General features: G+C 34.0%; 1 long non-coding RNA gene across 6 annotated transcripts; it reads right to left on the bottom strand.

Annotated features, from left to right (window-relative positions):
• On the bottom strand, positions 1–9,402 carry LOC121210134 (uncharacterized). 6 transcript variants are annotated; one of them, XR_005905250.1, is made up of 4 exons: positions 9,101–9,370; positions 5,641–8,913; positions 4,913–4,979; positions 1–246 (listed from the first exon to the last, which is right to left on the bottom strand). It is a non-coding gene; the product is annotated as an uncharacterized lncRNA (long non-coding RNA). The 6 variants fall into 6 exon arrangements; XR_005905247.1 differs by having other exon boundaries at positions 8,654–8,913; positions 9,101–9,348; XR_005905248.1 differs by lacking the exon at positions 1–246 and adding an exon at positions 3,179–3,680 and having other exon boundaries at positions 8,654–8,913; positions 9,101–9,299.
• Between the last annotated feature and the right edge of the window lie 13,844 nt (positions 9,403–23,246).

Here is a 23,246-nt window from a genome sequence, read left to right as displayed (position 1 = left end):
TAAAAATTTTAATTTATTCAAGAAAATTTTTTTGTTTATTATGTTTGAAACAATATTAAATCAGTATCAAACATTCAGAAATTAATCCACAGTTTTTAAAGTTTAGTCCACAATTTATATAATCGTCTTACAAACCGATTTAAAGTTTACCGTATAAAACTTATGAGATTTTACTTAAACCGAATCAAACCATATCTGTCTGAGTTCTCCGGTATGTCAAGTCCAACTTTAAAACACGGAAAGTACCTGAAAAGAAAGACACTACAAATATGAGCTACGCAAGCTCAATGTGAATCCGAAACATGAACAGATGGCAAAAGACAGAGTGACACAATAAATACTTCAGACAAGCATAGATATAAAAATGTCACTTACGAAAATCTCAATCAATATGTCAAATACATTATCAAATCACAGAAATGATGATCCAGTCATACACAATAATCAGAACATATCACATGACATTAACTATATTTTTCATAACCAAAAGATTACATAAACAGACAGAATGTTCTGACAAATAGACGTATATTAAGATGCGAACGGATGCACAATTCAAAATTCCACCCCACCAACCAAACACCACTTCGTCCATCTAACACACCACTTAAGGGCTATGGTAGGCCCGTCCACCATGCACACTATATAGAACCATAATAGCTTCATCCACCCTACACACCACAACGTGGAACTATGCCACTTAAGTAACTGTATACAGTTGAGCTGATATGCGTATAGGATAGTGCGATAAACCGCTGTACAAAAGTATCGCAGTTAAAACTGCTAAGTCTGTCTTCCTTCTCTTTATAACCAGATCCCAAAATTTTTGTGCTATGCAACAATGCACACATTACGCAGACAACATACAGAAAAGGACATTAACATTTCTAGTTGAACAGATTAAGATTTGATTACACTTGTATTCTAATATTTAGTTATGACAACAATAATGAACTCATACTTATTCATCACATAAACAAGCAATAAAATTAAAACCCATAAACGCACATATATACACGAACCAAACTAAATCGAGTCCCAAACACACTTACCGATGCTTGACTGGGGGTCGGATTACACAGACAAAAATCAGATAGTTTGACTCAACAAAAATTCTACGAAATAGGGCTACCTAGCCGTGTGGCTCGACCGTGTGGGGGTCTACACGCCCATGTGAAGGCTACACACGCCAGTGTGGAGGGGACACACGCCCATGTAAGCAGCTCATGTAACTCACTATCCAAAAATGCCAAAAATAAAGAGTAAATGAGACACGACCGTGTAGAGATCTCAGACGCCCGTATTGGTACACATGCTCGTGTGAGTAAAATAAAATGTCATCAATAAATACAGCAACAAATCAATCTAGGTACGATCTGAAAATCCGATTTATTAAGTTCATAAAGACAGCAGGTGCATTTGTTAATCCGAAGGGCATAACAAGAAATTCGTAGTGTCCTTACCTCGTTCTAAAAATAGTCTTTGGTACATCAGTCTTTAACTCACAACTGGTAAGAACCTGATATCAAATCGATTTTTGAAAACACTGTTGCCCTTTTTAATTGATCAAATAGATCAACTCGCGATAGAGGGTATTTGTTCTTAATTTTCACTTTGTTAAGCTGACGGTAGTCTATACACATTCTCATTGTGGCTTCTTTCTTTTTCACAAACAACACAGGAGCACCCCAGAGAGAAAAACTCGATCTAGCAAATCTTCTATCTATCAATTCTTGCAACTAGGCTTTCAATTCTTTAAACTCTGTTAGCGTCATTCTGTACGAAGCTATCGATATTGGCATAGTACTAGCTACTAACTCAATGCCAAACTCAACCTCTCGGATCGGTGGTAAACTCGGTAATCCTTCAAGAAACACATCCGAATACTCACACACAACTGACACTAATTCGATCTTCTTTTCAGTCACTTTTGTATCAAACACATAAGAAAAATATGCTTCGCAACCTTTTCTCACATATTTTTGAGCTAACATCGATGAAATCACTACTGGTAAACCTTTCAAATCATCTGACTCAACCCGGATAATCTTATTATTCTGACATCTCAAAACAACCATTTTTCGTTTATAATTTATTATAGCATCATGTAGCATTAGCCAATCCATACCCAGAATTATATCAAATTTATCAAATGGTAACAACCTTAGATCAGTCAGAAAATAGAAATCCCGAATCATCAATGGACAATTTTTGTATACTTTATCAACCAAGACACACTTGCCTAAGGGGTTCAATACTCTAATTACAAATTCAGTAGACTCTACAGGCAAAGTCTTACTGGATACTAAATTCACACATATGAATGAGTTGATCCTGGATTGATCAATGCAATCACCATAGTATCATAAAGAGTAAAAGTATCAGTAATAACATCTGGAGATGATGCTTCTTCCTGAGCGCGAATAGCGTAGGCTCGTGCAAGTGCTCTAGCCTCTGACCTCGCAATAGAATCTTTAGTCGCTCTGTGGCTACCACTCATATTTCCCTTGTTTTTGGAGGGTCTACCTCTAACTGTAGTGTTACTCTGCCTCATGTTTTGTACTGTATCTTGTTCAACCAACTCAGGTCAGTTACGAATGAAATGATCTAATGATCCACATTTAAAATAGGCCCGATCATTCAATCTACAATCACTGATATGTCGATTTCCACACTGTCTACATTCAGGTCGATTTGGTTTTACACTCCCAACGGTAGCTATTGAGATAGCTGGAGCTTTAAAGCGAGAATGTTGTCTTTCACAGTCTTTGTTTGAATGTCCCATAGATACTTTTAAACGATTAAATGAGTCTTCAAGTTTTTTTGATGCAGACTGATAAGATTTACTAGTTGATCTCTTTCTTAAATCTCTTGCTTTAAAATCAGATTTCCTATTTTCTTTACCAAGATCTTCAGCTTTACAAGCTCGTTCAACTAAAATGAAAAATTCTTTCAATTCAAGAATCCCAACTAATAGTTTTATATCTTTGTTTAGTCCATCAACAAATCGTTTACACATGATCTCCTCAGTAGACACATATTCTCGAGCATACTTGCTTAAACGTACGAATTTTCTTTCGTATTTAGTGACAGTCATCTGTCCTTGTTTCAATTCTAAAAACTCTTTATACTTCTGATATAGAAATCTCTGACTTATGTACTTTTTTCAAAATTCAGATTGAAAAAACTCCAGGTAACTAATTCTCTTGGAACCATAAATATCAACGTTTTCCACCAATGGTACGCATTATCTATTAGTAAGGATACAACACACTTGATACACTCATCAGGAGTACAAGACAATTCATCAAATACTCGGATCGTTTTCTCGAGCCAGAACTCAGATCTCTCAGCATCATCATCAACATCAACGATTGCCCAAAACTCCTCAGCCCCGTGTTCACGTATCCTATCCACTTGTGACTTGTTCAACTATGTCAAATCTATAACTTAAGGAACACCAGGGGTTTATTGAGGAACATGTGGGGGTAGAGGTTTGAGTAGCTGGATTCGTTCGAAGAAACTCCGTGAACCACTCTCATCATTTGGAAAAGGGCTTGTTTAGCCTTTCCTTTGTGGCTACTCGAAATTGGCCTAGAATCAGCCGGCACTACCCCTTGAGCGAAAGCGGACGCATTACTTTCCATATCGTCAACTAAAGTTCATTCGAGATCCATTTTCTATATGAAAACACTTTAAACTGTAAAAAATCATCACTATCGCAGTTTATATATATGGCATGTATAGCTAGACTTTCACAAGCTGCGTTAGTCCTAGAATTAAATAAACTATAGCTCTGATACCAATAAATGTAACAGCACTAACCTGTACCGTCGCCGGAATAGGGCTACGATGCATTACCAATCAAATACAACATACAACATACATTTCTCATACATGAATCCATTATAACATAAACATTAATCAAACATAATCATAATGTCCCTTGTAAGACTCTACGAGACCGTAAAACATACTTGAAGAAGTTCGGGACTAAACTGATAATAGTTGACAACTTTAAAAAACTTAGAAAATTTTCAAGCATAAAGGGATCACACGCTCGTGTGAACAGGCCGGGTGCCCACATGACCACCAGACACGCCCATGTGAAAACAGAGCATACATACTGACTTGCAACACACGGCCTGAGACACGCCCGTGTGCTATGACTGTGGGAAAATTGAAGGGTATACTGACTTGGGTCACACGGTCAGCCACACGCCCATGTCCCAGCCCGTGTCACACACAGCTAGTAGACACGCCTGTATGTCTAAGCTGTGCAACTCTCTAACTTGTTTTAACTAGGATTCAAGGGTTATACAATCAAGTCACACGCCCATGTGCTCATTTGTGTGGCACAAAAATAGACTTGATTTAAGCCATTTTCCCCACCTATCTTTCATGTACCTAAAAGCACTCATTTGGCATCATTTTCACATACAATAGACAACCAAAATTGACCATTTCATGCACATTTCATACCATTTTACATCTATTCTTTAATTACTCATTTAATGACCATAAACTAGCTCAAAAGTATACCAACTTCACATGATTCATTATTCACTACTTACCTACTAAATCATACACCAATTCATCAATCTTTGCCAAACAAATGACATCCAAACATCAAGCATTTAGCCAACTAAAAACATCATTTCCAATCATGCTATTATGCACCATCGATAACTAGAAATTTGTGCATTTCAAAACCATACCAAGATTACTAAATTCACAAGGCAGACATATATACATCTCATACCATATTGCAATTCATACTATAAACCAAATACCATTCCATCATCATTATTTTCAAGTCAAACTCATATGGCTAGATCCACAACTCAAAATATACCATAATGACATTAGCTTATACATGTCATATACCATATTTACAAAAATTCAAAAGTACCAATTAATTGATCGATAGTGTGATGACGTTTCTCAACAATCCCTCAGTCCGAGCTAGCTTCGATTATCTATAAAACAGGGAAAGAACATACAAAGTAAACTTTAAAAGCTTAGTAAGCCATATACAAATAAAACCATTTCATTAATCAACATCATTTCCATCAATTAAACAAATTATGAATAAGCAAATATAAGCTTACAAACTTTCCCAAATGTATACATATTCAATTTCATAAGTAAATTTATCAAATACTTCCCTTTTCAATACTCGTATGAATATCATACGTACCTGAGTCGCTTAACTCATTTACACATTCTTTCTAAACTTGACTTCTCTCGTTGAACTTTTCAGAATGTTAAGGATACTCGGTAATCACATATAACTTATACAATTTCATATCCCAGATATGGTCTTACATGTTATCACATATCGATGCCAATATCCCAAACATGGTCTTATACGAAATCATATAACGATGCCAATATCTCAAACATAGTCTTACACGTAATCACCATACAATACCAATGTCTCAGACATGGTCTTACATGTAATCACATCTCGGCAGTCCTAATGTCATGACATTCGTATCTTATACTATTCTCAGGGTTCGTATGAGACTTTCGGTTAACATTACTTTGTCGATACTTGCTTGTATTTACTCGTTCAACATTCATAACAATTCAATGAAAAATAAATATTTAAAAACATTTATTTGCATATGAACTTACGTCGAAGACAAAATAGAGGGACTGGATCGACTATTCAATAATCTTTGATATTCCCCGATCTAAATTTCTTTCGTTCTTGATCTATATACATTAAAAATTAACTCATTTATTCATCAAATCACTCAATTTAGTCCACAAACACATTTGGAAATTTTTACGCTTTATCCCTTAAAGTTCCATATTTTTATAGTTTAGTCCCTATTTCACAAATACACAATTCACACAATTCTACAAGACCCATACTTGGCTAAATTACCATAGTGCCCCTAATAGCCCATATTTTTCATTTATTTCACATTTCAACCCCTCAATTTACAATGTTCACAATTAATCCCTAAAATGCATTTTTAGCTAAAATCATTTAATAAAACTTTAAAATCTATCATCTAGCTTTCATGTTTTATCATCAATCATTCAAAAGCTCAAGCATTCATCAATGGCACTTCACAAAATCATTGACAACTTCAAAAATTAAGGCATGGGCTAGCTAGAATACAAAGCAACGATCTCAAAAACGTAAAAATCATCAAAAACCTAGCTCAAAACACTTACCAATCAAACTTCCAATTGATCGAACCCTAAAATGAACTAAATGTTTTCTTATTCCATAATATCGATCAAAGAAAGATGAAATAAAGCTTAAATTTTGTTTTGTTTTATTAATAATAACCTTATTAACTAAATTACTAAATTAACCTTATTATAAAACATTTAATATCATCCATTTAATGCCCATTTATGTAAAATTTCACTATAAATGGTCTAATAACATCATAAATACCTTTCATTTAATAAAACATAGCAATTAAGCACTTTAAACAAGTAGAATGAAACTTTTACATTTTACACGATTTAGTCCTTTTTCTCAAATCGAGCTATTAAACGATAAAATTAATTCACGAAATTTTCACACATACATTCAATCATGCCTTAAACACCTAAAATAATAATATTAAAAAAATTGACCTCAAATTTGTGGTCTCGAAACCACTATTCTGATTTAAGCTAAAACCAAGTTGTTACACTATCAGCATATGCAATGTGATTTATAAAATCTAGGTAAAAGCTATTGCAAATCAGCTCAGAAGAGTAATTGAGAAATGTATTGATTTAGCATAAAGTGCTTTTGTACCAAGAAGACTGATTTCGGACAATATACTGCTGGCTTATGAAATTCTCCACACATTGAACTTGAAAAGGGTGGGGAAAAAAAGATTTATGGCAGTGAAGCTTGATATGAGTAAGGTATATGATAGATTTGAATGGAAATTCATAAAGGAAATAATGGCTCGAATGGGTTTTGTTATAAACTGGATTGATACTATTATAAAATGTTTACCTTCTATTTCCTATTCAGTAGTGGTTAATGGATACACAAGAGAAAGTCTTCAACTGAAAAGGGACTTCGCCAAGGAGATCCATTGAGTCCGTTCTTATTTCTCAAATGCGGAGAGGGCTTGTCTAGCTTAATGCGCCTTGCAACTAGAAACAGACTATTGAAAGGAGTGAAAGCTAGCAGAAGTGGTCCACAAATATCACACTTACTATTTGCAAATGACTGTATCTTATTTAGTGAGGCGACTAGTAGAGGGGCTACTCTATTGAAAAGAATCCTAAGGGAATACAGAATCTGCTCGGGTAAATGCGTTAATTTTGATAAGTCAACAGTATTCTTTAGTAAAAACACGATAGAAGACAGAAGAGCAGTTATAAGCATTTTAGGGGTGCAGAGTTCAAATGATCAAGAATGTTATCTCGGATTACCAAATGGTTGGAAGAAAGAAAAATGAGTCGTTTCAGAATTTAAAAGATCAAATTAAGAAGATGGTTGATAGCTGGAGCATTAGATACCTATCTTAAGAGGGGGGAGGGGAAGGAAGTATTTGTTAAGGCTATTCTTCAAGCCATTCCAACCTATTTAATGGCCTATTTTTTACTACCGAAATTGTTATGTACTAAATTAGAAAGCGTTCTAACTAAATTTTGGAGGCAAAAAGGACATGGAAAATGGGGAATTCACTAGTGTGCATAGAGAAATCTTTACTTGTTAAAGGAAAATGGGGGTCTTGGGTTTCAAAATTTTAGCCAGTTTAATATTGCGTTATTAGCTAAGCAAGGATGGCGACTTCTTAATTATCCAAATTCATTATTAGCGAGGGTTCTTAAAGCTAAATACTATCTGCATTTGGATTTCCTCAATGCCCAATTAGGTAACTTACCTTCACTTACCTGGAAGAGTGTATGGGCTGCTAAGAGTTTGCTACAGGATGGGCTGTGCTAGAAAGTTGGAAGGGGAACTAAAATATCTGTATGGGATGATTGTTGGATCCCAAGATTTCATACAGGTGAATCGAGTAACAGAAACCACAATGAAGTAAAGTTAGTCTCAAATTTAATTGAAGCCACAAATAGAACATAGAAGACAGATTTAATTTATAGTATCTTTCAATAAGACGTTGCCCAAAAAATTCTACAGATTCCTCTTGCGGAAACACCTCATGATGATTTCCAAATATGAAAAGGAGAATCATCTGATGAATTTTCAGTGAGGAGTACCTACAAACTATTACAAGATGCTAGCTTGGACCCTTATAATGATTTAATACAGGTCGATCTTAAGGATTTCTATAAAAAGCTCTAGGATTGACAACTACCTTCAAAAATTACAATTACAATGTGGAGAATATCCTGGAACTATATTCCTACTCTAGCCAATCTAAAGTATAAACGAGTGACTAATACTGCAATATGTCCACATTGCAAAAGAGGGGAAGAAGACAACACTCATATTTTTCGGTAATGTCCTGTAACAGTTAAGGTATGGTAAACGTTAGACCTTTCTTGGGTTTATTAATAGTATGATTCAAGGCTTCTGGGAGTGGATTACCTGAGTCTTCAAGACGAGTACTTCTGAACATGTAAAATATTTTGTTGTGGACTGTGGTTCATCTGGAGCTCGAGGAACAAACTCATACATAGCTGAAATCGAAGGTTTAATGGAGAGAAAATGTACCTTGAATACGGGTAGAAGTCACAGTCAACGAGAGGCTATTGTTAGGGTGACGATTCAATTCGACGCAACTTTTGATAAAAGAAGTTTTAATTCGGCATCGGGTCTGGTGGTTTATGGCCGGTCAGGGAAACTCCTTGCAACAACGACTGTACTGCACACAAATGTTCCATCCCCATTTGCAGTAGGAGCCTTTGCAGGTCTGCAGGTGTTAAAGCTAGGAATCGCGATGGATCTCCCCTCAGTGACGATTATGGGGATTCCTGGATAGTTATCAAGAAATGCCAATCAATGAAACCAGATAAGTCAGTCATAGGGGTGATTATTAATGACATTCAAAGCAAGAAGACTTGTTTTCAAGAAATAAGATTCCAGTTTATCAACAGAACAGAAAACGCCTTTGCCCACAAAATTGCAGAAAAATTTTTAAAGAAAGAAGAAGAAACATACCTGGTGGGAGAGACTGTCGACCTTTTTCATTTGAATCCGGAGGGATGATGGAGAAGAGTCCCAGACTGAAGTTTGTAGTGAGAAGGAAGAAATGAATCGGGTAGCAAGCAAAGCAAGATATGAAACAGCTGTCATCTGAAGAGATGGGACAAGACAATGGAAGGAGGCATCCAGCTGTTCTTGAATCGACTAGCAATAATGACATTAGGTTTCCTTTTTTGAAGCATTAAATGATTTTTTTTCACGTAGTCATACTTTTTGAATTTTGTTTTTGTTTCTTTAGTAGGTAGGCCAAAAACGTGATAAACTTTTTCAGGCCTAATCCCAATTTTTAAGACCTAGTTTGGTTTTTCCTTTTATTATTATTAAATCACTAGTCGATTTTCATAAAAAAAATGTCATATTTTGTAATTAAAATTGGAGAAATGAATAAACAAAATAAAAAATATTTAGATAAATAATAATGTATAATTCTCTTTTTATTTAAAATTTGTTTAGTAAATAAATCATAATTTTCTTCCATATCCTAAAAAGTGTTCATTCTTAAAAGAGTAAATATGTATTTTGCTATTTGAATTTGGCTTCAAGATTCAAATTGATACATAAAATTTTTTGTCCAATTAGGTACCTAAACTTTTTTTAGTCCAATTAAATACCTGAAATTGGCTTTTGGGTTTAAATTAGTATTTAAACTTAGTTTCATAGTTCCAATAAGTCATTTACTATGAGTACTAATTTGAACTAAAATGCAAAACTTAGATACCTAATTGGAATTAATAAGTCAAGTTCAAGTATTTAATTGGACCAAACTAAACTTTAAGTACCAAACCTTAAAGCCAAGTTCAATTACTGAACTAGACCAAAAAAAAAAAACCTTACACTATGTTTCGATTGTATTAAAATTAAGGAAAAGAAAGGAAAGGAAAATAACATCATTTCCCTTGTTTGGATAGTTTCTTTTATTTGAGCAAGGGAAAGTAAAGTGAGTCGAATTTCCCTTGTTTTTTTTCTTGAGTTACTTCTGGAAAAAAGAAAGTGAGATTGTTTTTAAGATGCAGATTTACATTTTAATTTTATTAAATTTTTACACGAGTTATTTAACAAAAGGGCATAATTGGAAAAAAAATCGTTCTAATCAATCATTTCTTTAACTTTCCATAGTTTAACCAAACAATATTTCAGCTATTCTTTTACTTTCCCTTACTAATTATAATTATCTAAACAAAATAAACATACATAATATCCTTTCTTTTATTTTCCTTTATCTTCTTCTTTTTTTTTTCTTTATAAATATTTATTTAAGAATAGGCTTAAGTATCAATTTAAACTTTAAACTCAAATTCAAGAATTGAAATATTTATTTACCCTTTTTAAAATTATAGAAGATACCAAGGGCGAATCTAAGAGGACTTGCAGTGCCTGCCCCCTAAAATGAAATTTTCTTTATTTTGACCCTTTAAAATATTAAATTAAAAAAATAAAATTACACTTTGATTCCCTTAAAAAGAATAAAATTTTAATTTAATCTTTTCAAAATTATATTTTTACTATTATAAAAATCATAATTTAATTTCAAACCCTAAAAAAATATTTGGACTTCACGCTTGAAAGATACATGTATTTACATTTATGTACTTTTACATATTATAAGCAGGAGAAAAAATACCAACCCTAAAATTTAAACCTTAAATTTTGAGATACTAACAAGAATTAAAACCACTACACTCTTATGATGTTGGCTTTATGTATTGTATACTAAAATTGAAGGTAAATCTCTTTACTAAAAAAAAAACTAATAACAGTTAAATCCTAAACCTTAAACTCTTTCTATAATCCAATCTCACAATAACATTTATTTACTTGTTAATTTTCTTTATATTGTATTAGTGTGAGCTTTAAAAAAAATAATAATTTAGGATAGGCTTTTATTAAGTTAGAAGAAATGAGTATGCTGTCATAATTTTTGGTATTTTCTAATTTATATAATTTTATAATTTTGGTATCTTTAAAAAACTTTGGTATTCCATAAGTTTTTTAATATTTCCTCATAATTTTCAAAATTAAAATTCGATACAAGAAATAATTTTGATATAAAAAAATAAATACTAAGAACTTTCAAGTAGAATTTGTGATTTTAAATTTTAAATAAATAAAAAATAATTCCTAATGCGAACATCTCTTGGTTTATATATATATATATATATATATATATATTCACATTTTTGTTATTCCTTCATAGGTAATCCGTCACATTTTCTGATATTTTCTCATGTTTTTGGTAAATACTCTTTACATTTTTTTGATAACCACTCATCTTTTTTTGTTTGCCCTCACATATTTTGGCATCCTATCAAACTTTTTTGGTATTCTCTCATTTTTATTATTATTTATAAATCCTCATATTTTGTGAGGGATAAATTAAATTTAATGATAATTTTTTTAAAAATGAAATTTAAATAATTTAACAAATTTTCTAATATATGAACCAAAATTGATAAATATATATATTTGTATATCCTCACACTTTTTGTAATCCCCTCGTGTTTTCTTGTAATCCATCACATGTGTTGGTATTGCCTCAGATTTTTTGGTAACCCCTCACATCTTTTTGGTTTCCGCTTATCTTCTTTTGGTTTGTCCTCATGTATTTTGTAATCCTCTAAGATTTTTTGGTACTTTCTAATGTTTTTGGTAATACGTCACGTTTTTTTCTGTATTTCCTTACTTTTTTTTTGGTAGACCATCATTTTTTTTAGTATATTCTCATGTTTTTTGGTTTGTCTTCATATTTATTGGCATGGTTTCAAATTTCTGGTGTGCCTTTGTATTTTTGGTTGGTATGGTTTCACATTTGGAATTTGGTAAGTGATATAAATTTGGGTTAAAATTTTGTGAGGGACAAATTAAATCTAATGATAATTTTAAAAAATGACATTTAAATAATTTAACAAATTTTCTAATATGAAGCAAAATTAGCGCATTTCATTTTCTTTTTATAATCCCTCATTTTTTGGTATCTCCTCATGTTTATTTGTTTGTCCTATTTTTTTTTTTGGTATACTCACATTTTTTTTTGTATATCCTCATACTCACATTTTTTTGTATATCCTCATATTTTCGGGTAAACTATCACATCTTTTTTATATTCCCTCTTTTTTTCAGTAAATCCTCACATTTTTTGGTATCTTCTCAATTTTTTTTATTTTTTTATTTTTATATTTTCTCAAATTTTTTGGTACTTGCTCAAAAAATATATTTTTCAATCATTTAAGATTTATAATTACCAAAAAAGTCATTAAGAATTTTCAATTGTATTTATGTTGGTAAAATTTGGTAATTTTTATATTTATATGTTAAAATTTGTAAGGGAGACATTACGTAATTTCAACATCCATGTGAGACTTAATGGTTTTGAGTGTAGGAATATTGTAGTTGATACTTGATATTTATACATTCATAAAGTTGAAATTTTGGACAAGTGTATATCAAACAAATTTCTCTAACATCTATTTGCCATCTAGATGGCTAATTGGATATTATGATTTTTTACCATCTAGACGGCTTTTTATATTTTAGAAATCATATTTTCATGCAAATAAAAATAAGATTATACATAAATATAAATTGATTTTATTAACATAATTTTTAAAGAAAAATAAACATCAACTATAAATATTCAAATATGGTTTAAGTTAAATCTTATTGAACCTGTAGAACTCACGTATGATTAGAACCAACATTGTCATCCTCCTCATGCTTAGATACATCATGTGATGGAAACTCCTCCGTTGGGTCCAAATGGAAAAAGTATGAGAACTGGATAATTTGCAAGATCGTAGCCCGAATTTTTGACCAGAAATCATGGAGTATCTTCTCATTCGCAATGTAGTGCGCATCAGATATCTCAATTCTTGTTCTCAAATTTTGCATTGCTTCCATAAGAGATGCCAAGTTCATGTTGTTTGAGCTACTTGACGGTATTGAAGAAGACGAAGGAGCTTGTTTTGACGACGATAGTGTAATGTCAATTCTCATGCAAATTATCAATGCGCTCAACTCTTTGCTGTAACAGAATCATTTGAATATGTTTCAATGTTTGAGTCATGTTAGGTTTTAGATTTATTTCTTGTAGTTGTTTGAAAGTCAAATTTGAAGTTCCCAACCTACACACTCAATTGAAGTCTTTGAATATAAAAGAAAACCAAGATTAGTCAATAGAAATACAAATTTATGCACAATATATTTGTTCTCCGTGACATGTGAAGCATAAAACCTACAGTTGTATATTGTACTGAAATCATCAATTGCTTGTTTCTGAGGACAGTGTTCTCTGCTGATTCTGGAAAATGAAAATAATGCATGACTCAAACAAAGCACATTAGCACATTGAAAATAATAGTCACTGGACTACTATATAACATTCATTACTTTTCAAAACAACGTTCCAAGCTATGCCATTCGCGAACCTTTGAACGGCTTCCAAAACGAACTACTTCTGCCGAAAGATTACCCACTATCAAAAGAGGGTGGCGACATCGAGAGGAGTAAGATCGTCCCTCGGTGAAGAAGATGAGCTACCAAAATGCACCAATTAGAACCTACGGCACTGACGAGGCAATGAACTTCGTTATTCGTCAGAAAGCGATAGACACGGCGACGATGTCCAGTGGGATCGGTCAGAACCGCGGTGAAGAAGAGGAAAGCATGGGATGGCATAAAATGTTGCATTAAATGGAACCTACGGCATTGATGATGCAGGAGGCATTGATCGGCGTCGGAGAGCGGCAAACATGGCGGTGGTGTTGACCGGAATGGGTTGGAAGGAAGGCCAATAAAAATGGGTCGGGAGGAGGAACGAAGAATGGCGGCTTGGGGAAGAAATTTTTTTTAAACCTACAATTGTTTTTCTTTGACCTTTAGTGAATTTCTTTGAGTAACTATAACCGATGATTCCTGATTTTGCTTTTAATTTTGGCTTATCCTGTTGCGCGGAAACGTGTGAAAGAGTAAAATTATTGTACTAAAAAATCACACTAAGTTCAATTCCCAGGAAAGAGAGGTAGATCACGAAGATCACTTAAATACCAAGTCTTTCCTAGCCAGAATATCCCTCTATCGTAATTTAATAGCACAATAAATCACTACAATCACATTCACAAAATATGCAAAACAAATAATAAAGAACACCAGAATTTTAACGAGGTTCAGCAAATTTTGCCTACGTCCTCGGGCACTACCAAATATATTTCACTCCAAAAATTACAAGTGAAATTTACAAATAGAGAGAGAGAATAATGCCTTAAGTAGAGAATGGCAATTATGGGATGAAGAAAGTAAGAAATGGTTAGGCCTATTTATAGTTGAGGTTCAAGAATCAACTTGCAATGTCCCTATACAATTAGGGACCAAAATTGCAATTATCCCATGCCAACTTTTAACCCAACTTGCCAACCAATTTTACTTTCTACTTTCGGTGCCCACCCTTTTTGACTTTTCAAACAATGGGTGGGTTCCAATAATCTCCACATTGAAGATTTGATTAGGATAATCTTATCTTCACACAATTCTTTCTGCCTTTGACAACAATACTTGATAGTGCCTTCTTCAACTGTTAAACTTGCAGGATATTAATCAAGTTCAAACAATGTTCGAACTTGGTTGATGTTACCACCTTGGTCATCATATCTGCGGGATTATCTACAGTCTTGATCTTCTGAAGACAAATTTTCCCCTCTTCAATAATTTCCCGCACAAAATGGAATCGTACGTCGATATGTTTTGTACGTGCATGATAGACTTGATTCTTTGCTAAATGAATAGCACTTTGACTATCACAATACACGTTAATATGCTCCTGAACCAACCCCAAGGTTTTAGCCATACCTTGTAACCAAATAGCCTCCTTTACAGCCTCTGTTACAGCTATGTACTCGGCTTCTGTGGTTGACAATGCAACTGTAGACTGTAGTGTAGACTTCCAACTTATTGGTCCTCCAGCAAGTGTAAACACATAACCGGTGGTTGATCTTCGCTTGTCCAAATCACCGGCATAGTCAGAATCAACGTACCCAATAACACCTTTACCAAGTTTATTATCCTGCTTGAACAGTAATCCAACATCCACGGTCTTCTGAATATACCGTAGAATCCATTTCACAGCTTGCCAATGTCCTTTTCCAGGATTATGCATATACCTGCTCACTATACTAACTGCCTGTGAAATGTCGGGTCTTGTACACACCATTGCATACATCAAGCTACCCACTGCATTAGAATACGGAACTTGCAACATGTATTCTCGTTCCGTATTCGTCGAAGGAGATAGTTGTGCAGAAAGCTTGAAATGAGAAGCCAACGGGGTACTTACAGGTTTTATCTGCTCGTTCATGCCAAACTGCTGTAGTACCTTTTTCAAATACTGCTTCTGAGACAAGCTAACTCTATCATGAGCTCTATCTCTCCATATTTCCATGCCGAGAATCTTTTTAGCTTCTCCTAGATCTTTCATCTCAAACTCGAGATTGAGTTGAGTCTTTAATCTTTCAATCTCAACTTTGCTCTTAGATGCTATTAGCATATCATCAACATATAAGAGCAAGTATATGAAAGTTCCTTCTTGTAGCTTCTGAAAATACACGCAATGATCAAATTTACTTCTTGTGTACCTTTGCCCTTTCATGAACTGATCAAATCGCTTGTACCACTGTCTCGGAGATTGCTTCAATCCATAAAGCGACTTTGTCAGTTTGCAAACCCAATTTTCTTTTCCAGCAACCTTGAATCCATCTGGCTGAGTCATATAGATTTCCTCTTCCAAATCACCGTGTAAAAACGCGGTCTTCACATCAAGCTGAACTAGTTCAAGATTATATTGCGCAACTAAGGCTAGCAAAATCCGAATAGACGAATGCTTCACAACTAGAGAAAACACTTCATTGTAGTCTATTCCTTCTTTCTGAGCGTAACCCTTTGCTACTAATCTAGCCTTGTATCGAATTTCATTTTTATCAGGAAATCCTTCCTTCTTTGCATATACCCATTTGCATCCAATTGCCTTCTTTCCCTTGGGTAGTGTCACCAACTCCCAGGTCTTATTTTTATGAAGAGACTGCATTTCTTCATTCATTGCTTGCTTCCACTTTACACCATCAGGGTTACTTATTACTTCTGTGTAAGTAGAAGGAACATCATCATCTGTAATTGGAAGTGCATAGGCCACTATATCATCAAAGCGAGCAGGCTTACGAATCTCTCTTCTTGGCCTTCTATATGCAATTGAATCTTGTTGCTGTAGAGATTCTTAGGTAGGAACCTCTTCATCATTTGTCCCTTCAATATTAGCTGGATCATCGTTAACCTTTTCAAGCTCCACCTGCTGCAAAGTACTACCGGTTTTGTCATTCTTTTGTGAATCCTTGTACTTCAACATGGTTGATTCATCAAAAGTCACATCTCTACTGAAAACAATCTTCCTTGTATCAGGACACCAGAGACGATATCCTTTTACTCCATCAGTTATACCCAAGAATAATGCTTTCTTTGCTCTTGGGTCTAACTTAGATTCTTTTACATGATAATATGCAGTGGAACCAAATACATGCAAAGAATCATAATCAGTAGCAGATTTACCAGTCCACATCTCTATAGGAGTTTTTCCATTTATTGCAGCTGATGGCAAACGGTTAATTAGATGGCACGCATATGTAACTGCCTTAGCCCAAAATTCTTTGCCCAATCCAGTATTGGACAACATACATCGAACTTTCTCCAGTATAGTTTGATTCATTCGTTCTGCCACCCCATTTTGCTGTGGTGTATCTCGAACAGTGAAGTGTCGCACAATGCCCTCATCTTGGCATACTTGTAGAAATGGATCGTTTTTGTACTCAGTACCATTATCTGATCGAAGTCGTTTGACCTTTCGACCAGTCTGAGTCTCCACCATCTTCCATTTCAAAAATGCATCCAAAACTTCACTTTTTCTTTTTATTAGATACACCCATACTTTTCTTGAATAATCATCAACAAAAGTAACAAAATAGTGCATACCTCCCAAAGAAGCTACTTTGGTAGGTCCCCACACATCACTGTGAACGTAGTCCAGAATTCCTTTCGTATTGTGAATTGCTGGACCAAATTTTACCCTCTTCTGCTTACCCAGAACACAATGTTCACAGAATTTCATTTTGCAAGAATTTGCACCTTTCAATAAGCCTTGCTTCACCAATGTTTGCAAAGCTTTTTCACCAGCATGTCCCAATCGCATATGCCATAATCTGGTAGCCTCTGAATCTACATCTTTTGTAGAAACTGTTGATGTTGATCCAATAACTGTACTTCCATTTAAAAATACAAGTTATTTCTTCTTGTGCCTTTCATCACCGTCAGTTGCCCAGCTACTACTTTTAGTAATCCATCTCTCAAAGTGATTGTGAGCCCTTTAGATTCTAGGGCACCTAATGAGATGAGATTTTTCTTCAGGCTAGGTACGTAGCGAACATCTGTCAAGACTTGGATTGAGCCGTCGTGATTCTTCAATTGGACTGTACCCACTCCCATTGTCTTACAAGCACTATCATTGCCCATAAGAACAATTCCACCTTCTAGCTCTTTAAGACTAGAAAACCAGTCCTTATTAGGACACATATGGTAAGTACATCCTGAATCCAAAATTCACTCATCCGTTTGACATGCCATTGCCATACCAACCAAGCTAAAGTCTGACTCCTCATCATGCTCCGCTACACATGCATTAGAAATAGCCTTGCCCTTTTGTAGCTTAGGACAATTCTTTTTCCAATGCCCTTTTTCACGGCAAAAGGCACATTCATCTTTGGAGGGTCTCCCTTTGGACTTTCCCCTTCTACCAGATTTGCTGCTGTGTGAACGACCTCTTACTGTTAAGACTTCTGCGGTTGTATCTCTGTGATCTCTTTTATCTTTCTTTCGAGTCTCAGATCTATACAACGCACTACAGACTGCATCAAATGTGATCGTGTCCTTCCCATGAAGCAATGTGGTGGTAAGATGATCATATTCATCAGGAAGGGAATTCAACAACAATAATGCCTTGTCTTCATCTTCAAATTTCTCATCCAAATTTAGCAAGTCTGCTAAAATTTTATTGAATGAGTTCACATGGTCGTTCATCGACATACCGGGTGCATACGTGAATCGATAAAGTTTCTTTTTCATATAAAGCCTATTTTCAAGACTTTTCGCTAGAAACTTTTCTTCCAGTGTATCCCATAACTCCTTCGCTGATGTCTCCCTCATGACAGAGTACTTCTGCTCTTTGGCCAAACATAGGCGGATTGTACCACATGCCTGTCTATTGATCTTGGCCCACTCTTTGTCATCCGTCTTGTCAGGTTTTTCTTCAAGGGCTATATCTAGCTCTTGCTGACATAAGACATCCAGGATCTCACATTGCCACATACCAAAATTATTGGTACCGTCAAATTTCTCTACTTCAAATTTTGCATTTGTCACAGTAGTCCTTGCTGATGACGATGCTGCTGCTATTTTTCTCCTCTATCCCAACTACTGTATATGTGAACAGTACCGTATATGTGAATAGTGCCGTATACGTGAATAGTACCATATACGTGAATAGTGCCGTATACGTGAATAGTACCGTAAACGGTCGTATTCCCCAAGTACGAACCTGGCTCTGGTACCAATTGTTGCGCGGAAGCGTGTGAACGAGTAAAATTATTGTACTCAAAAATCACACTAAGTTCAATTCCCAGGAAAGAGAGGTAGATCACGAAGATCACTTAAATACCAAGTCTTTCCTAGCCAGAATATCCCTCTATCGTAATTTAATAGCACAATAAATCACTACAATCACATTCACAAAATATGCAAAACAAATAATAAAGAACACCAGAATTTTAACGAGGTTCAGCAAATTTTGCCTACGTCCTCGGGCACTACCAAATATATTTCACTCCAAAAATTACAAGTGAAATTTACAAATAGAGAGAGAGAATAATGCCTTAAGTAGAGAATGGCAATTATGGGATGAAGAAAGTAAGAAATGGTTAGGCCTATTTATAGTTGAGGTTCAAGAATCAACTTGCAATGTCCCTATACAATTAGGGACCAAAATTGCAATTATCCCATGCCAACTTTTAACCCAACTTGCCAACCAATTTTACTTTCTACTTTCGGTGCCCACCCTTTTTAACTTTTCAAACAATGGGTGGGTTCCAATATATCCCTTTTTCAACGATTACGATTAATTTTTATTCAATTTATAAACTCATGTTTTTTGAATCTTATGATAAGCTTTTTTTAACTCTTTTGTAAGAGCTTTCGGTAGAATTTTCCTGACTTTTCGTAACCCACTGTGGAAAGATATAAGGTTGAAGGATGAAGCGGGGAGAAGCCATGAATACGAACATAGGTGGCTTTTTGCAGGCGTTACCGGTTGTTTGCGCCAACTCATTGGTAAGTAATTAGTGGATGCCATTAATTACCTGGAGTATTAAAAGCTTCATACCCTTCACCGATTGTCCAATTGTCAGTTCGCTTATCCAATAATCATCTGCTCAATTATACATATGTGGACACCAAAAACAAAAAACAATAAGTCTACAGACAAAAATAAATAAATAAATGAATGACCACTCATCAGCCACCAGCCCACCACACCAATTGACAATCGATGGAGATATGCAGTGCCTGCCATTTGTTTTTAAGTTAAAAAATTGACAGTAATTTAATTTAATTTAATTTAGTTTTGTATTTTTATTTTTAAGAATTTTGTATTTTTATTTTTAAAATTTAGATTTAAGTGACCTTATTTCTTCGGTCCAACCTGGGAAATCTCTTATATATGATGCAAAATAGATATTATTTTAGTGTCGATAAGAGAAATTTCTATGAAAAATATGAATTGGAGTTTGAGAAAGGAGAAGGAGTACTCAACTTACATAAGATAGAGGAAGATTTATTCAATTATATAATTTGGGCTCATAGGATATGGCGTCCTTGGGGCTTTCTATTTAATTGCATCAAAAGGCTCAATGAATTAGGATTTTCCTATTAGGCCGGGTCATTTTGACGGTTAAAATTATTTTATTAAATAAAAGTTCATTACAATATCATTTTTAATAAATGAATTTTTTAAAAAAATTTAAAATGTTACACTAATAAATTTAATAAAAAAATTTTAACAGTTTAACAAATTTGAAAAGTAAAGGGACTGAATTTCTAAAAATAAAAGTACAAAAAATAATTTTATATTTAGAAGATATAGGGACCCATAACACATTTTAACTATGTTTTTAACATTTATTGCTCAAACTAAACCTTTTCATAGCTCGAGTTACTTGTCGCTTGAAGACTTGCCCGAAATTTGGGAAAAATATTAGACTCGAAAAATAAGTTTGGGTAAAAAATTAGGCTTGCTTAAAAGTGGATTGAGCTCAAGCTTAAACATTTAAGGCCCAAGCTTGGCTCGATTGACCTTTTTTTAAGTTTATAATGTTTTATATTGTGTTGTTTTTATATGATATATAATTTATAACACAAAAAATGAAATCCATAGTAATATATAATAATATTATAATGTAAACATCTAAAAAATATTAACATGATTGACTATATGTAAAATATTAATAAATAAAAAAATAAAATTATTAAATATTAAAATAAAATAAAATAAATATCTATTTTTAATATTAAAAAATAATATGGGCAGGCCTAAAATGAGTTTGAGTTAGCTATTTACAAATATTGGCAAGCTTGGACAAAATTTTAAATCTATATTTCAGATTGTGTTAGACTTGGGCAAGCAAAAAAAATATGTTAATATCATGCTTAGAGTTGAACCGAACCTTACCTAAGTCCTCTCATGATCATCTCTAACTTAAACTAGTAAAATTTCACAACTTATTTATTATTGCATTTAAAAAGATAATCGTCCATGGAGAAAAAAACAGAGGAGTCGAGCGGTAAGTGAGCACTGAAAAATGTGCGTCGTCGAGAGGAGGATCCACTGGATGTAGGGGACTATGGATTGATGGAAGGTGGTGGTCTACCATTATTTAAGTCAATGCTTATGAATGGAATGTTGGCTGCAGAGAATGAAGAGGTATGAAAGTGATGAGTTTGATCTGAATGAGGGTGATGTTATTATGTCTATTGTTGATGGGATGTCAAACATTCATTTTTTTTAGAGAGTACATATTTTGGTCCAGAGAAGTATGTCAAAATTGGTGATAATTAAAATGTTGGGAAGAAAATCAGGTTTAATACGTTATGTAGTAAACTTCATGCGATTTAGAGACCAACTTGTACATTTCAGTTGATGGATCTCAATAATGACTACTTTATAATGAAGTTTCAAACCAAGGCAGACTTTGAGAAAGCTCTGACAGAGGGACCCTGTGTGATCTATGGTCAATACTTGACAATGCAACATTGGCCCCCATTATTTAGTATGTAGGAAGAGTATACTATGCAACCTTGATATATGGTCAATACTTAATTGGACAAGTAGTGAGAATGGATGATAACACTGAAAATAGTTATTAAGGAAAGTTTGCACGACTAATTGTAACATCTTGAATTAGGGCATAGTCGGAATAGTGGTTTCGAGACCAAAAATTCAAATATAGAAATAATCATTTTATGATTCTTATGAGGTTTATGTTATGAATGCATGCTTGTGTGAAAGTTTCATGAAGAAATTCTATGCATAAAATGTCTAATTGCATTTTAGGGACCAAATTAAATAAAGTGCAAATTGCATTCTAGAAGCTTTAAGCATGAAATTGCATTAGATATTGAATTAGAGGGTCTTAATTAGCAATTTGACCAATTTTTATAATTTTGGACAAAAATGGACATGCATAAGAAAAAAAGTGAAAGAGAAACCCTAAGGGTATTTTGGTCATTTGCTAATTAAAAGAATAAAAAGGGAAAAATAAGTGAAAATTGGTGTCCATCTTTTTCCTTCATTGCCGAAAATTACAAGACACCATAGCTAGGGTTTGTTCAACATTTTCAAGCTTGATTGTAAGTGCATCCTAGCCCCGTTTTTAATGTTCTTTGCATTTTTGAAGTCCTTGAAGTATGATCTACCCATTTCTAGCTATATTTTAAGCTAGGATTTATGTATAAAATTTGACCCATGTGTGACATACATGTATTTTGATGATTAATGGAGGAATATGAATGTTTGATGCAGGATTAACATCTTTTACTAGGTGATTTTTAGTGAAAACACCTAAGCAAAGGACTTGTTTGTAAAAGTGTAAAAGAGAATAGTAATAATGTGAAATAAAAGAAAATATGGGCTGATATGAGCATAGTAAAGGTTCGGCTAGGCTTGGGTAACTAAGAAAATGCATGCATTTCATTTTACGACCTTAAGGACTAAATCGTAAATATGTAAAAGTTTAGAGGTCAAAATGTAAATTTTCAAAAATATGAATTATGGACCCATTTGAACAATTTGAATAATAAATAAGTTAAATTTGACATTATAGATCAAGAAAAACTTGAATCGGGACTTGATCGAGGAAAGAATAAAGTACATTACGATTAAGCTCGATTATCATCATTTTGAACTGAGGTAAGTACATATGCAAATAATGTGGTGTTGTAGTATGTTATAATGTTTTAATGTATACTGTAATAAATGTTTTATTGTAATGATGAACTATATGCTTGCTGATTGTTATGAAAGATGAATGTTATTATGGTCGTTATCCACGACGTTACGAGCAAGTACGATGGAGATGCTATGTGCAATGAGAAAAACCCCGTTTGAACCTTATGAATAGTTTAGGATACAACTGACATGTCACTAGGAACTAAGACGTCCGAGCTCGTTGAGTGGTCCGGGTTCATGAGATATGTGGCATCCGAGCTCATTGAGAGGTCAGAGTTCATTATGGATGCGAGCATCCGAGCTTGTTGAGAGGTCTGAGTTCATAATAGATGCGATTCATGTAACATTCGAGCTTGTTGAGAGGTCCGAGTTCATTATGGATGTATTACATATTATGTGGTAGCTTCGACTACGTTGAATATGTGGCACTTATGTGCAAGGTTTCCGCGTATCCAATAGTATTCTGAGTATTCAACGGGTAATGTAATGAATGTAATGAGAGTCCCGAGGAGGACATAT

The sequence above is a fragment of the Gossypium hirsutum genome, chromosome A02 (assembly GCF_007990345.1).
Source record: "Gossypium hirsutum isolate 1008001.06 chromosome A02, Gossypium_hirsutum_v2.1, whole genome shotgun sequence".
NCBI classification, from domain to species: domain Eukaryota; kingdom Viridiplantae; phylum Streptophyta; class Magnoliopsida; order Malvales; family Malvaceae; genus Gossypium; species Gossypium hirsutum.
Note: the sequence above shows the minus strand (reverse complement) of the source record. Positions and strands in the feature narration are given on the sequence as shown.